General features: G+C 31.7%; 1 protein-coding gene across 5 annotated transcripts in view; it reads left to right on the top strand.

Annotated features, from left to right (window-relative positions):
* Nucleotides 1-12,397, top strand: part of ERG (ETS transcription factor ERG) — a 130,575-nt gene that overhangs the window by 21,565 nt on the left and 96,613 nt on the right. Inside the window, exon 1 of one of the 5 annotated variants that reach the window (XM_074300651.1) lies at nt 9,023-9,099. The exons of 3 other annotated variants lie outside the window; for them this stretch is intronic. The gene's annotated coding sequence lies outside the window, so the exon portion shown is untranslated. Of the gene's footprint in view, nt 1-9,022; nt 9,100-12,397 lie in introns of those variants that run through there. One more of the 5 variants, XM_074300656.1, reaches the window with a different exon arrangement.

Raw genomic sequence — 12,397 nt, 5'->3', positions numbered from 1 at the left:
TACTAAGCTGTTGACTTTTTTTTTTTTTTTTGTGATTCCCTTGTATCACTCCCATTTTTCTTCTACTTCTCTTATTTATTTCTCTTTAAAAATCCTTCTTTTTGGGCTTCTGACTAATTTTCATTTTTCTTTGATGCTTCTCCATGTAGACATTTTGACACTATTGTCCCCTGTTTAAGTTTGTGCCTTGATCCTCCCTATAACTATAGTCAATTTTCTATAGTCAAATTTTTATGTTTTTTTGCTTAATTTTTTTCTATTTTATTATTTTGTACTTATATGTGAGTTTGGCTTTTTCTCCTGTCCAAGATCTTTGCTTTGCAGCTGGTTTTCACTGGGTCTAAGGGCCTAGCTATTGACTTGCACTAGAGATGGTAGGAGTGTCCCTACTGGCTTTTACTAGGTATGGGGGCCCCTATTGGCTGGCCATGGTGGGGGTAAAGTCTTCTTTCTGGCCTTCCTTCGTGGTGAGGTCTGGCTTCTGATTTACTAGGAAGGCAGAACCTCTCTACTGGCTATGCCTAGATGAAGTCTCCCTACTGGCAGGCTTCCAGGAAGGGGCCTTGCTACTGGTCAGCAATTGTGGCAGGACCTCCCTGGTGGTCTGCACTTGGACTGGGCTCTTATGCTGCTGGTGTGGGACTGCTGGCTTGCCTCTGAGGCTGCTGTTTTGCAAAGAGAGGGTTCTTGATGGTTATTGATGTGGGGCTTGAAGCCTTGCTTTAGGTCCCCTATAGTGAGGTCTGTTACTACTGTTTGGTTACTGAATTCCCCTTTCACCACTGAGGCAGACCTGCTGTACTTCTAAACTCCTAAGTTGGCTTAGATATTTTTAAGGTTTTCTAAAAGGGAATTCATGAGATCTCCAGGAGTTCCTGCCTAACTTTGTCATTTTGGCACTGGAAATGCCATTAGTATTCTTTTAAAAGAAAATACCTGTCTAAAACAAATAGAATCAGAAAATATTGACAATAATATGGAGAAAGAATGAAAAATGGATCAGAATTAACAAACAAGTAAGACCAATTTGTCCCTGGAAAGATTCACACATATATACATGCATGTACCCACAACTACACATGTGCATGTGAATGTTCATGCACACACACACACACATATATACACCCATACAGTGATGACTTGGTGGGAAGAGCAATAAATTGATACATCTGTGACCCAAGTTGTCACCTTGTCCTTTTAATTAATTCACTGTGTTGTTTTTGTCAAGTCATTTTAACTTTATTGTTGTCACTTGATTTTTTAATTAAAGTTCTGAATTGTATGAGTCCTTTGTATTCCCTCCTCTGGCTGGCAAATGCACAACAGGAAAGAACTTTTAGGGGAAGAGCTTTTAGTTCTAAAAGTCTATGGGAATATAATGGTTTTTGCCTATATAATTAATTCCATATAAAAACTCATTCTCTTGAAATCTATTTTTGTAGTTCCTTTTAACAAAAAGATAGAAAATAAAACCACAAATTAGAAGATAGGAAGCTGTTATTGAAACCATTCCTATATTGCTCTTCCCATAATTTGGCTGGTTATCTATGTAGGAAATGAACAAAGGAAGTATCTGTCTACAAACTCCTTATCATCAAGGTTATTGCTGTAGTAGCAATTCAGTGTTTGCCAAAGAAGTAAACATGTAAGCTAAAAAAATATTTTCCATCTTCAAATAGCAAGAATTTAAAAATTAAATTCAAATTAAATCAATAAATATTAAGAAACCAATAAAATACTTTACTAGGCATTAAAGAAACAAAGACAAATCAAACATCCTTTGCCATTAAGGATCACATATTCTCTTTAGGGGTTGAACTGATCTGAACCTTGAAGGAAGATAAAGATTCTTTATCCAGGTAGAGGGAGGGGGTGCATGGTATTATCATATGGTATTATCACAACCATATTGTTGTAGATTGTGATAATATACAAAAGTGGAAGGTATAATGTTAAATAGAGGGGATAGAAATGAACTCAGTTTGGTTGAAATGCAGACAGTCTGGAAAGAAGTAAAGTAGAGAAATGAAAAGTAAACTGATGCCACATAGTCGAGGTGGAACAAGACTAGAGAGGGGAAGAAGGGCATGAATGTCAGGTTAAAATTTTTGCATTTTATTCTAGAGACTGAGGAACTATTGAAAGCTTTTGAGAAAGGAAATTATAGATTGTAACTTAGGAAAATTAGTTTGGTAACTCTATGGAGAATGGATTGGAGCAGGGACAGAATAGAGAAGAATAGTAAAATAATATAACACTAGCTAACAATTATATAACACTTTTAAAAAACAGTTCCTTATCATTTAATTTGATCCTTCCAGCAACTCTATGAGTTTAAATTAAGTGTAAGCACTAAATTAATTATGAGACTATGCTAATAATCTAGAGGAGAGGTGGTTAGGATGGTAAGCATGTGAGAAAGGGAAGAGGCAGTATCTGTTACATAGAAAAAAATTGGAAACTTTTTGTTTATTCACCTTGGAAAAGAATATTAAATAGAAAAGATTTAATAATAAATAATAAACAATTTATTTATTATTACATAAATGAATAATTAATAAAATTAGTAATAATTATAATTAAAATAAGTAAATAAACAATAAATAAAATAACAGAAAATTTATGAATTAAGTTATGGAATACAAGTCAACTAATCTAGTATCATGAATAAAAAGTCTATTTATGGGCCTTAATTTGGTCATTTTCTCAAAATGAAGTTAGATCTTTGCCTAAATTTATGAATGCAAACAAATATGTTTGTGAGTTCTGGAAATAAAAACAATAACTAATATTTGTAAACCTTATTAGTTTTGAACTTTACAATAACCCTGTGAGACAGTTGTTACAGGTACTATTTTCCAAATTTATAGATAAGGTGATTGTAATTAAAATTCTGTGGTTACTCCAGTAATAAAGCTAGAAGCAGGAACTGATCACAATTTTTTTTGAGGTCAAGTTCAGTCCTCTTTATACTACATTGTCTTTACAAATAAAGGAAGGAAAGAGACAAAAACTCCACTCTGGATATTCAGAATAGTGTGTTCAAATTCTTGGAGCCTTAAGAGTACAGGATTTGGCTGGAGAAGAGAATGGATAAAACAAGGTCACACACATACACATAAACACAGACACACAGACACATGAAGTTGGAATAGTAGGCTAGCCCTAAGACCTTGAATGCTCAGAGTTTGTATTTTGTTTGGTAAGCAACAGGAAATTACTAAAGATTTTTTAAGCAGGATAGTGATATAGTTAGTGCTATGTATGAAGAAAAAATGTTTTGGAAATTTTTGGAGAAGAGAAAAAAGAATGAAAGCCACAGTATAACAATGGTTCAGAGGTTAAATAGAAGAAATCTAACTTGATATGATTGATGATTCACATAGGATTGGAAAGAAAGAAGTGCATGTGAGATATGGCATAATAAGAAATGATGATACTTGACAACTAGGTGGATGTATATGTTGAAGTGGAGAAAAGAACTGATGATTGGGGATTAAAAAACAGTATAAATGTTCCTAAAAAGAAAAGCAATCCACTAATAAGTTAAAAAACAAAAAAACAAAAAACAAAAACAAAAAACAAAACCCACACAATTTTGATGTCATTAGACATGTCTAATAACCTCTATAAAAACAAAAATCAAGACATTTAGGCAGTTACTCTTTATTTCCTGAGGGAAAGAATGTCAACATTGTCTATTTTTACTTTAGTTTTCTATTCTCTTATATCATATCACTCTGATTTTTCAGAAAAAGGGTCTACTTTTTTCTATATGTAGCAGCTGGGCAGTGATATTGTAAGTTTATCCTATTTTGAAGATTTTGAAACCTTATCAAGGTAGACATTTAACCAATGCTTTTTGTGATTGTTTTGGAAAATCATGTTAAAATAGACTTTATTCTATAAAGGCAATCCTGATCTAGTACAGAGATTCATAAAATATGATCCTCCCTGAAACCATTTTAAGGAGTCCTCAAGGTCTAAATTGTTTTCAAAATAATATTGACATTATTTGCTTATTAAAATAATACTCCCTTTTCTAAATACAGATATGTGAGGCCAGTTATTCTTCATATATTTCAATCAAAATAACATATTACAATAGATTGAATATCAAAACAGGAGAATCTGTCTTCTATAAATTCATTAAATAGATTTGCAAAAATATATAAAAGAATTTCATATATATATATTTATCATTTTTTGTCTTGAAAAATATAGTTTTTTCATTAAAAATGTATGTGTTAACATAGAATGTAGGTAATATTACTTAAATATTTTAAAATATATTAGTTTTAATTTTAAATAAACTAGGTATCAATATATATAATTCATGTAAATAAAAGGTCTCTTTGGATCCCTTATTACTTTTTAACAATATTATGGGATAGAGAGACTGAAAAATTTAAGAAAAGCTAACATAGTAGATAAAGGGGTAAAACTGGAAACAAGAAGATAGAACTCTGAACTCCAGCTCTGCTTCTAATTTATAATAGTTGGATAATGGGATGACTTGATTAGCTTCTGTGTACTTCCAAATATCTGACTGTTTTACAGATGAGCTGTCCATCTCACTCAAACTCACTCTAGAGTTTGGTTAAGAGAGTTTTCATATGAGAAGTTCCCCACTAATTAAGATGAATCATCACTCTCCAACCAATCAAACAAAAGGTTAAAGCAGCATTCCTTCTGCTTTATGACCTGTCAAACTACAATTTCAGAAATCATTCTTCAGAAGAGGGACAGAAATGTCTTAAAACTTATTTTTTTTTGTGACATGTACTCCTTTGTTGTTCTATATAATTTGAGGATTTCTATCTCAAATAAGGAAGCAGTTAGATGATTCAGTGGATAGAATGTTGGGTTTGGAGTCAGGAAGACCTGAGTTCAAATCCAATCTCATATACTTACTAATTGTGTAACTCTGAACAAGTCACTTAAACTATGTTTGTTTTAATCCACTGGAGAAGGAAAAGGCAAGCCACCTCATCTTTGTTGAGAAGACTCCATGGACAGTATTTATGTAGAGCTAACACAGCTGAACAATAATCTCAAATAAAAACAGTTTTAATAAATATTTCAATGAAAAAATTGTTTAATGAATAAAACTAAATACTTAAAATTCCAAGTGTAAAAATTCCCTTAAAGAATGTGTGCATTTTGAAATGACTTTGCTTTACAAAAATACTTATAGCAGAGTGACTTCAGGTGCTCAGTATTACAGGTTTTTTTTTTACGATTTGATAAATACAAATTTGATTTAATATAACTTTTCCAGAATGCCTCTTTTAAGAAAATAACACATCTATACATTGCTTTAAAGTCCACAAGACATTTTTTTTTGCTTGGTTCTCTTTTCATTTTTTGTTATAACTTTATATAAACTTTATAATCCATAATAATTAACATTTCAATATACAAAGAACAAAATAGAAGGTTGCATAATATATATATATATATATGTGTGTGTGTGTGTGTGTGTGTATATATGAGTATATGATACTCTAAATTTCATTGTGTACAATTTAAAATATTTCATGATGAAACTAATGATCCATAAGAATACCAATCCTCTTCTACTTGGATAGTTCTCCTTGTGAATGTCCTTCTCTTCTCTATTGTTTATTTTTTAAAAAATATTTCATTGACACTCTTTTCTTTGACAAGCAATTTTCTTCACAAAAGCTCTGTGAGGTGCATGGTGAAGATATTATTATATTTACTGAATCTTAGAAACATTGATTATATGATTTATACAAGGTCACATAGCTAATAAATAGTAACAAAGGGATGTAAGTTCAGTTCTTCAGATTCTAAATCCAGTGATTACCTGATATGTATATGTGTATATATGTATTGTATTAATAAAATTTTATGAAAGTAAATAAATTTTTGTGTGAGGAGAGGCGTATGGGATGGTGGGAGACTAAGGGAGAAGGATTTTGTTAGGTACCCTGAATTATTTATTATGATATTTAGTATTTAGTTTTTTAGTATTATTTAATATCAATTTAATATTGACATTTTGTATTAATTTAGTATTTACTGAGGTTTTGCCTTTTGCTTCATTTGATAATTATTGTACTATAAGTTGAAAGAGCAATAAATTTGGAAGTAGGGGACATGGATTCAAATTTCATTTCTGCCTTGTGAGCTTGGGCATGTCACTTAACTCCTCTGAAACTTTCCTCAGCTAAAATAAAACATAATAAAAAAAGTTCTAAAACTGTGTTACTATGCTCATCTCCACAGCATGGATAAAGTTTAATACATATCATCTGATAAACGCAATTGATGTGAGGATTTTTATTTACTTATTTTAAAGGAAATATGCAAACTGTACTTATTAAGTATGGACTAATTAGTACAAAGGAAAATATTGTTAGGGTTGTTTCCCCAAGGGGAAGCTACTGTTCACTATTTGAAAACAAAATGCCTTTCTGTTTTGAGGTTACAAATTGTCCAAAAAATAAATGCATTTCATTAGTCACACAGAACTTTGTGGAAGAGTAAATACATGACTCAAGGGAACAATTCCACAGCAATCATGGAGAAGACAATATAAAACATATATCCTTTAATAGTTTAGCTGTTAATATGCTAATTTATGTATAAAAGATACCTCAAAATTCCTTTATGTTAATAGTTTGCCTAAAATATTATAAAGCATTTTCTTTTTATAAAAACAATTTTAATTCGTTCAAAGAGAACAGTCATGTAATTTGTCAGTAGTCTCTGTTACTATGTTTGTTTGTTTCCCTCCCCCAACCTCAGGAATTTGTCAGCAGTATATACATCTGCAAAAAGCATAAAGTTTACATGGAATTAAAATCTGATTATTTAGTCTTTATGGGAAAGGGATTCTGTCCGTTTGATGCTTAAAACGGTTAGACAGAGCTTGTCAGGTGAAGGTTAATTGTTCTTTAGTTAAAGCAGTTCTGTGCACAGATGGGTTATCAGGGCTGAACACTCGTTACAAGATTAATCTTATTTCCGACAAGACTTCCCTTTCCTTCAACTGATTTTTGCTCAGCCATTGGACCTGTCATCAGCCGTTAAATGAAGGGTGGATTACTTCTGGGATATTAATGCTTATGTTCAGTGAAACAATACCAAATATGTGTCATATCAGAAGGACCATCTTTAGGAGTATCTCTTAAAGATACATATTTCTCTGCCCTTCAGAGGACTGTGATTCATAAACAACTAAAACAATCAGCAGCATTGGATTCTCAATCTTAACGAAAAGGCAGTATAAACAGTTTCATCTCAGTCTCCCTTTTTGCATACTCATGACTTTATATGTGCGTCATGGAAATTCTTTTGTCATAAAATCCTTCATAAGTGTTTGAAAACTCTACTATTATCAGCAAAGCTTCTTTCTTGCTAGAACATCACTGAAAGAATAATTTTCATTTATTGTCTTAGTGAATGTAATTAGGTCATATTCAACATCTTTGAAATAAGCAGACCTATTGCAGGTAGTTTCCCCACTCAACTTCCTTGAATACTTGTAAATTATATTTTTTTAGAAGCCAAATGTTCAAATTCTGGGATATTGTATATATAGGCTTTTGCTATGTTACTCTATTACAAATATCAATATATATGTACATATATAACATATATGTATATAATACAAACATATATATTTGTTAAATCATTTCTTTAGTTTGTCTTATGTAGCCACATTTAGTTTCTTGCAAGAAATACTTCTAAGAAAATAAAGAGCAATACTAATGTATGTTTAAAATATTTTCATTTTCTGGCATCTAATAATTTAGTTCACTTTTGCTAAAAGGTTCATAGAGTACACAGTTTGGAAACTCCAAACTGTGTTTGGAGAAAGTAACAATTCAAGCAGGCACCAATGAACTTTACTTCAATCAGCATAAAATACTCAAATCTTCTATGATCTCAAATTTGGCATTTCTGTATAGTAGGTATAAAGTATATAAGAAGGGGATATGAAATCCATCCTTGACCAGAATTTTTATGAAATTTCTACCAATAAATAAAATGTGTAAAGAAAGATCTTATTAAACTCCCTAGATTAATTTGTCTTCTTTCTATGTCTTTCCTCTAGAACAAATTTTCCTTTGCTTAATTCCATTTGAGAGTTTTATGCATTCCTATGCCTTGGCAGTACAATCTGTGACTTTAGAGTTAGGTTTGTTCTGTAATCTCATAGCATAAAGTTTTTGCATTGCTGGATGCATTCCACTCCTCTGAGTCATAGAGGCACACCTTGCTTAGTGAGGAATAAGAATAAATGTTAACAGTGACTGGACTGAACATTTTCAGTGGTTGAACTTTGGTGACCATATCCTTTAATACTTCATCCTTAGTTAAAAAGGTGATGAAATTTCAATCCAAAGTCAACAAAAACACACACTCAATGTAGCTATTCAGGGAAAATCTCTGTTTATTAATATGGCTAATTCATAGTTCAAGTTGAGATCATTTTTCTTATAGAGACATTGTTGTGGAAACTTGGTTGGGTCAGAATTGTTTATGCACTGGCAAAGTAGGATTATCAGAGATACTAAATTTTGTTGGACTTTAGACCTTCAAGGAATTTGGTTCTTGGAGAAACTAGATGAAGAAGCTATACAGAGAAACAGAGGAGTCCATAATGTTCCATTCTACTATCAAGCCTGATTGAGAATTTGGGATGGAAAATTTGGATTTCCTGACAACAAAAGTCAGAATCAGTGGAAATAGGCCAAAATGAAAATGGGGTGCTAAGCAGACCAAAAGAACAGAGAATCTGCAGTAACCTTTAACTGTGATGATTGATGAAAGTGATTTTCAGTCTGTAGCTCATTGATTGTAAGGGTCCTTTAAATGGGCGGCCCCAGCGCAAAAGGAGATTGAGTGGCCCAGAAATAATCTCTGTGGATATAGGATTGCCCTGTGGGTGGCATCCTGGCCATATTGAGAAAGCTTTGTAATGGGTGATGGCTCTCTAGCTGGTTGGCTATCTGTGTGACCTCACAGGCCCTTTATAAGCCCAATGCAGACAGCAAGTTGCTCTCTTTAACCTGGCTCCCTAGCCTGGAGTAGCCAAGCCAAGCTGATGTTTAGCCAAGACAGGTAAGGAGTTTGGTAGTGAACACGTGTGTATTCAGACCAGGTGTTCACTAGGGAGTTAACCAGTCAGGACATTAAGTCAGGGCATTATGTGAGTAGTTATAATAAAGGCTTTTAAGATTACATGTGGCTGTCCTTGAGTGTGCTACCGGTTATTAAACTATAGATTCAAGAAATCATGGCCAGAGACCTTTGAAGGCCTCAGAGGAGGCGAGGCAGGTAGAGTTGACACTGCAAAGGTCAGTGGTCAAAGGTACTCTGTTGAGCCTAGGACAGACTGGTAATAATAACTGCCAGGAGTGCATGTTACAATTGATCTCCCTTCTTCCCTGTATTGGTGCCTAAGAAAATACCTATATGACCATTTTTTTTTTGTCCCATTACCCTATCTCAGAAGTTTGGAGAAGGAGAGACCAGGTTTATCCCCCTGGCTGCAAGATTTTGTTTTAATTCTTTAAAAAATATTTAATAAACATATTAAACTACTAATAAAATTAACAAACATAATAAAACCATGATTTTACTTAAACCTGTAAGTGCATTAAAAAAAAGATTGAAAGATATATATGAGAAGTTGATTAAATTAAATCCAAGTTTCCTTTTCTATATATGCTTGTTATACTTGACCTTCTCTGGCATAAGTCATCACATCAGGTGATGTAGTCACTTCTATTTACATCAAGTTCTTGATCAGTGTAAGGACCACTCTCCCCTTATGTAAGAATATATGTAATATATACAATAATTGGAAAAGTTTAATAACTATAGAAAATCAGGAAAGGCCTCATACAATAGGTGGTACTTGTGCTGATTTTCATATATTATATTTGATCCTTCCCCAAACCTGTTTATAAGTAATTATTGTCTCCATTTTAAGAATGAGAAAAGAATATAAGTATATTGCTCATGGATACATAGTTAACAAATGGCAAATTAGAGCTCATTTATCTCATGATTCCAAGGCCCATGCTCATCATACTGTCCCACATTGCCTCTCATGGGAGATGAAACACAAAATCCATGCTTGCTGTGATCATATCCGAAGCAAGTAAAATGCACCAAAGGTCTTCAAGGAAGTAAAGATACTCAGTCTATGCTATACAGTTTTTTTTCCATTTCTTTTTTTTTTTATTTAATAGTTTTTATTTACCAGATATATGCATGGATAATTTTACAACATTGACAATTGCCAAACCTTTTGTTCTAATTTTTCCCCTCCCCCCCAGATGGCAGGTTGAGCGATATATGTTATATATGATAAAGTATAAATTAAATACTATATACATGTCCAGACAGTTTTTTTGCTGTACAAAAAGAATCAGACTTTGAAATAGTGTACAATTAGCCTGTGAAGGAAATCCAAAATGCAGGCAGACAAAAATAGAGGGATTGAGAATTCTTTGTAGTGGTTCATAGTCATCTCCCAGAGTTCTTTCACTGAGTGTAGCTGGTTCAGTTCATTAATGCTCTATTGGAACTGCATACATAACTTTGATTTCTTCATCCAAAAAGTTTCTGTTTATATTCTTTGAACAATAATCAATTGGAAAATATCTCATATTCTCATAAATTTGACAGTTCTCTATGTATTTAAGATATGTGATTTTTATCTGAGAAACTATCTATAAAATATTTTCCTAAATTTTCTATTTTTCTTCTAATCTTGACTATATTGGTTTTATTTGTACAAAAGCCTTTTAATTTAATGTAATCAAATGTATCTATTTTATATCTCACAATGCTCTCTAATTCTTGTTTTTTCCTCAATTTTTCTATTCATGTCAGATAGGTAAGTTTCATGTTTTTATAATTTACTCATGCTATTTCCCTTTATATCTTGATCATGTATCCATTTTGACCTTATCTTGGTAAATGTATAAGATATAGGTCTATACTTAATTTTTGCCTAATTCCTTTCCAGTTTTTCCAATAATTTTTACCTAATAGTGAAATTTTTTCCCCTAAATTTAAAATTTTACATTTTCCAAATACCAGTAGTACTGTGTATTGTATATCCTCCACTGTTTCAGATTTCTGTTTCTTAGCCAGTACCAGTTAGTTTTGATAATTACTGCCTTATGATACAATTTAAGCTCTAATACTGCTAGAAATCCTTTCTTTACATTTTTCATTTATTTCTTTGATGTTCTTGATCTTTTGTTCTTCTAATGAATTTTGATATTATTTTTCTAAGTCAATACCATAAATTTTTTGGTCATTTATTTGGGATGGCATTGAGTAAGTAGAACAATTTAGTTATAATGATCATTTTTATTATATTGCCTCTGCCACTAATGCACAATTAATATTCATTCAAATGTTTAAATCTGACTTTAGTTGTATAAAAAAGTGTTTTTTAATTACGTTCAAGTGGTTCCTGGTTTGTCTTAGCAGGTAGGGATACTCCCAGGCATTTTATGCCATCTATGGTTATTTTAATGGGGGTATCTCTTATTATCTTTTCTTTCAGAATTTTACTGGTGATATATAGAAATGCTGATGAATTATATGGGTTTTTCATATTTATGTGGGTTATTTTATATCCTGCAATTCTGCTAAAATTATTGTTTCAACTAGTTTTTTAGTTTAATTTCTAGGATTTTCCAAGTGTATCATCATAATGTCTGCAAAATAAGCTTTTTTAAAAACCTTATTTTCCATTCTGAATTATTTAATTTCTTTTTCTTCTCTTATTGCTATTGCTAGCACTTCTAATAAAATATTGAATAATCTCAGTAATAACAGGAATCTTTGATTTGATGTAAAAGCATCTAGTCTTATAGAGAATGTTAGCTTACCTGCATTACAAATAATGCTTGCTGATAGTTTTAGGTAGGTGCTTCTTATTTTAAGTAAAAAATCAATTTACACTTATGCTTTTTTTCTTAATAGGAATGATCATTGTATTTTGTCAAGTTTTTTCTTCATCTATTGATATAATCATTTATTTTTGGTTACTTTTGTTATTGTATAAATTATGTTAATAGTTTCCTTATGTTAAACCATGTTTGCATTTCTGATGTACAAATATCAATTGTCACAATGTATAAATTTTTGTATAGCCTATCATTTTTATATTTGTCTCCTTCCTCTTTGTCTCCCTCAATCCATAGACAAAAAAATATCTTGATCAATTTGTTAATGATATGACTTTTTATTCAAATTGCATGCTTATAGAGATATAAAATATAAATGTTGCATAAACCAAACTTCTGCCAAACTCCTTTCCAATTTCCTAATGATTTTTTATTAGTCTTCCATATTAAGTAATTTATGTTCTCAGACTTACTTTATCAGTAAC

The sequence above is a fragment of the Sminthopsis crassicaudata genome, chromosome 3 (assembly GCF_048593235.1).
Source record: "Sminthopsis crassicaudata isolate SCR6 chromosome 3, ASM4859323v1, whole genome shotgun sequence".
Taxonomy (NCBI): Eukaryota; Metazoa; Chordata; class Mammalia; order Dasyuromorphia; family Dasyuridae; genus Sminthopsis; species Sminthopsis crassicaudata.
Note: the sequence above shows the minus strand (reverse complement) of the source record. Positions and strands in the feature narration are given on the sequence as shown.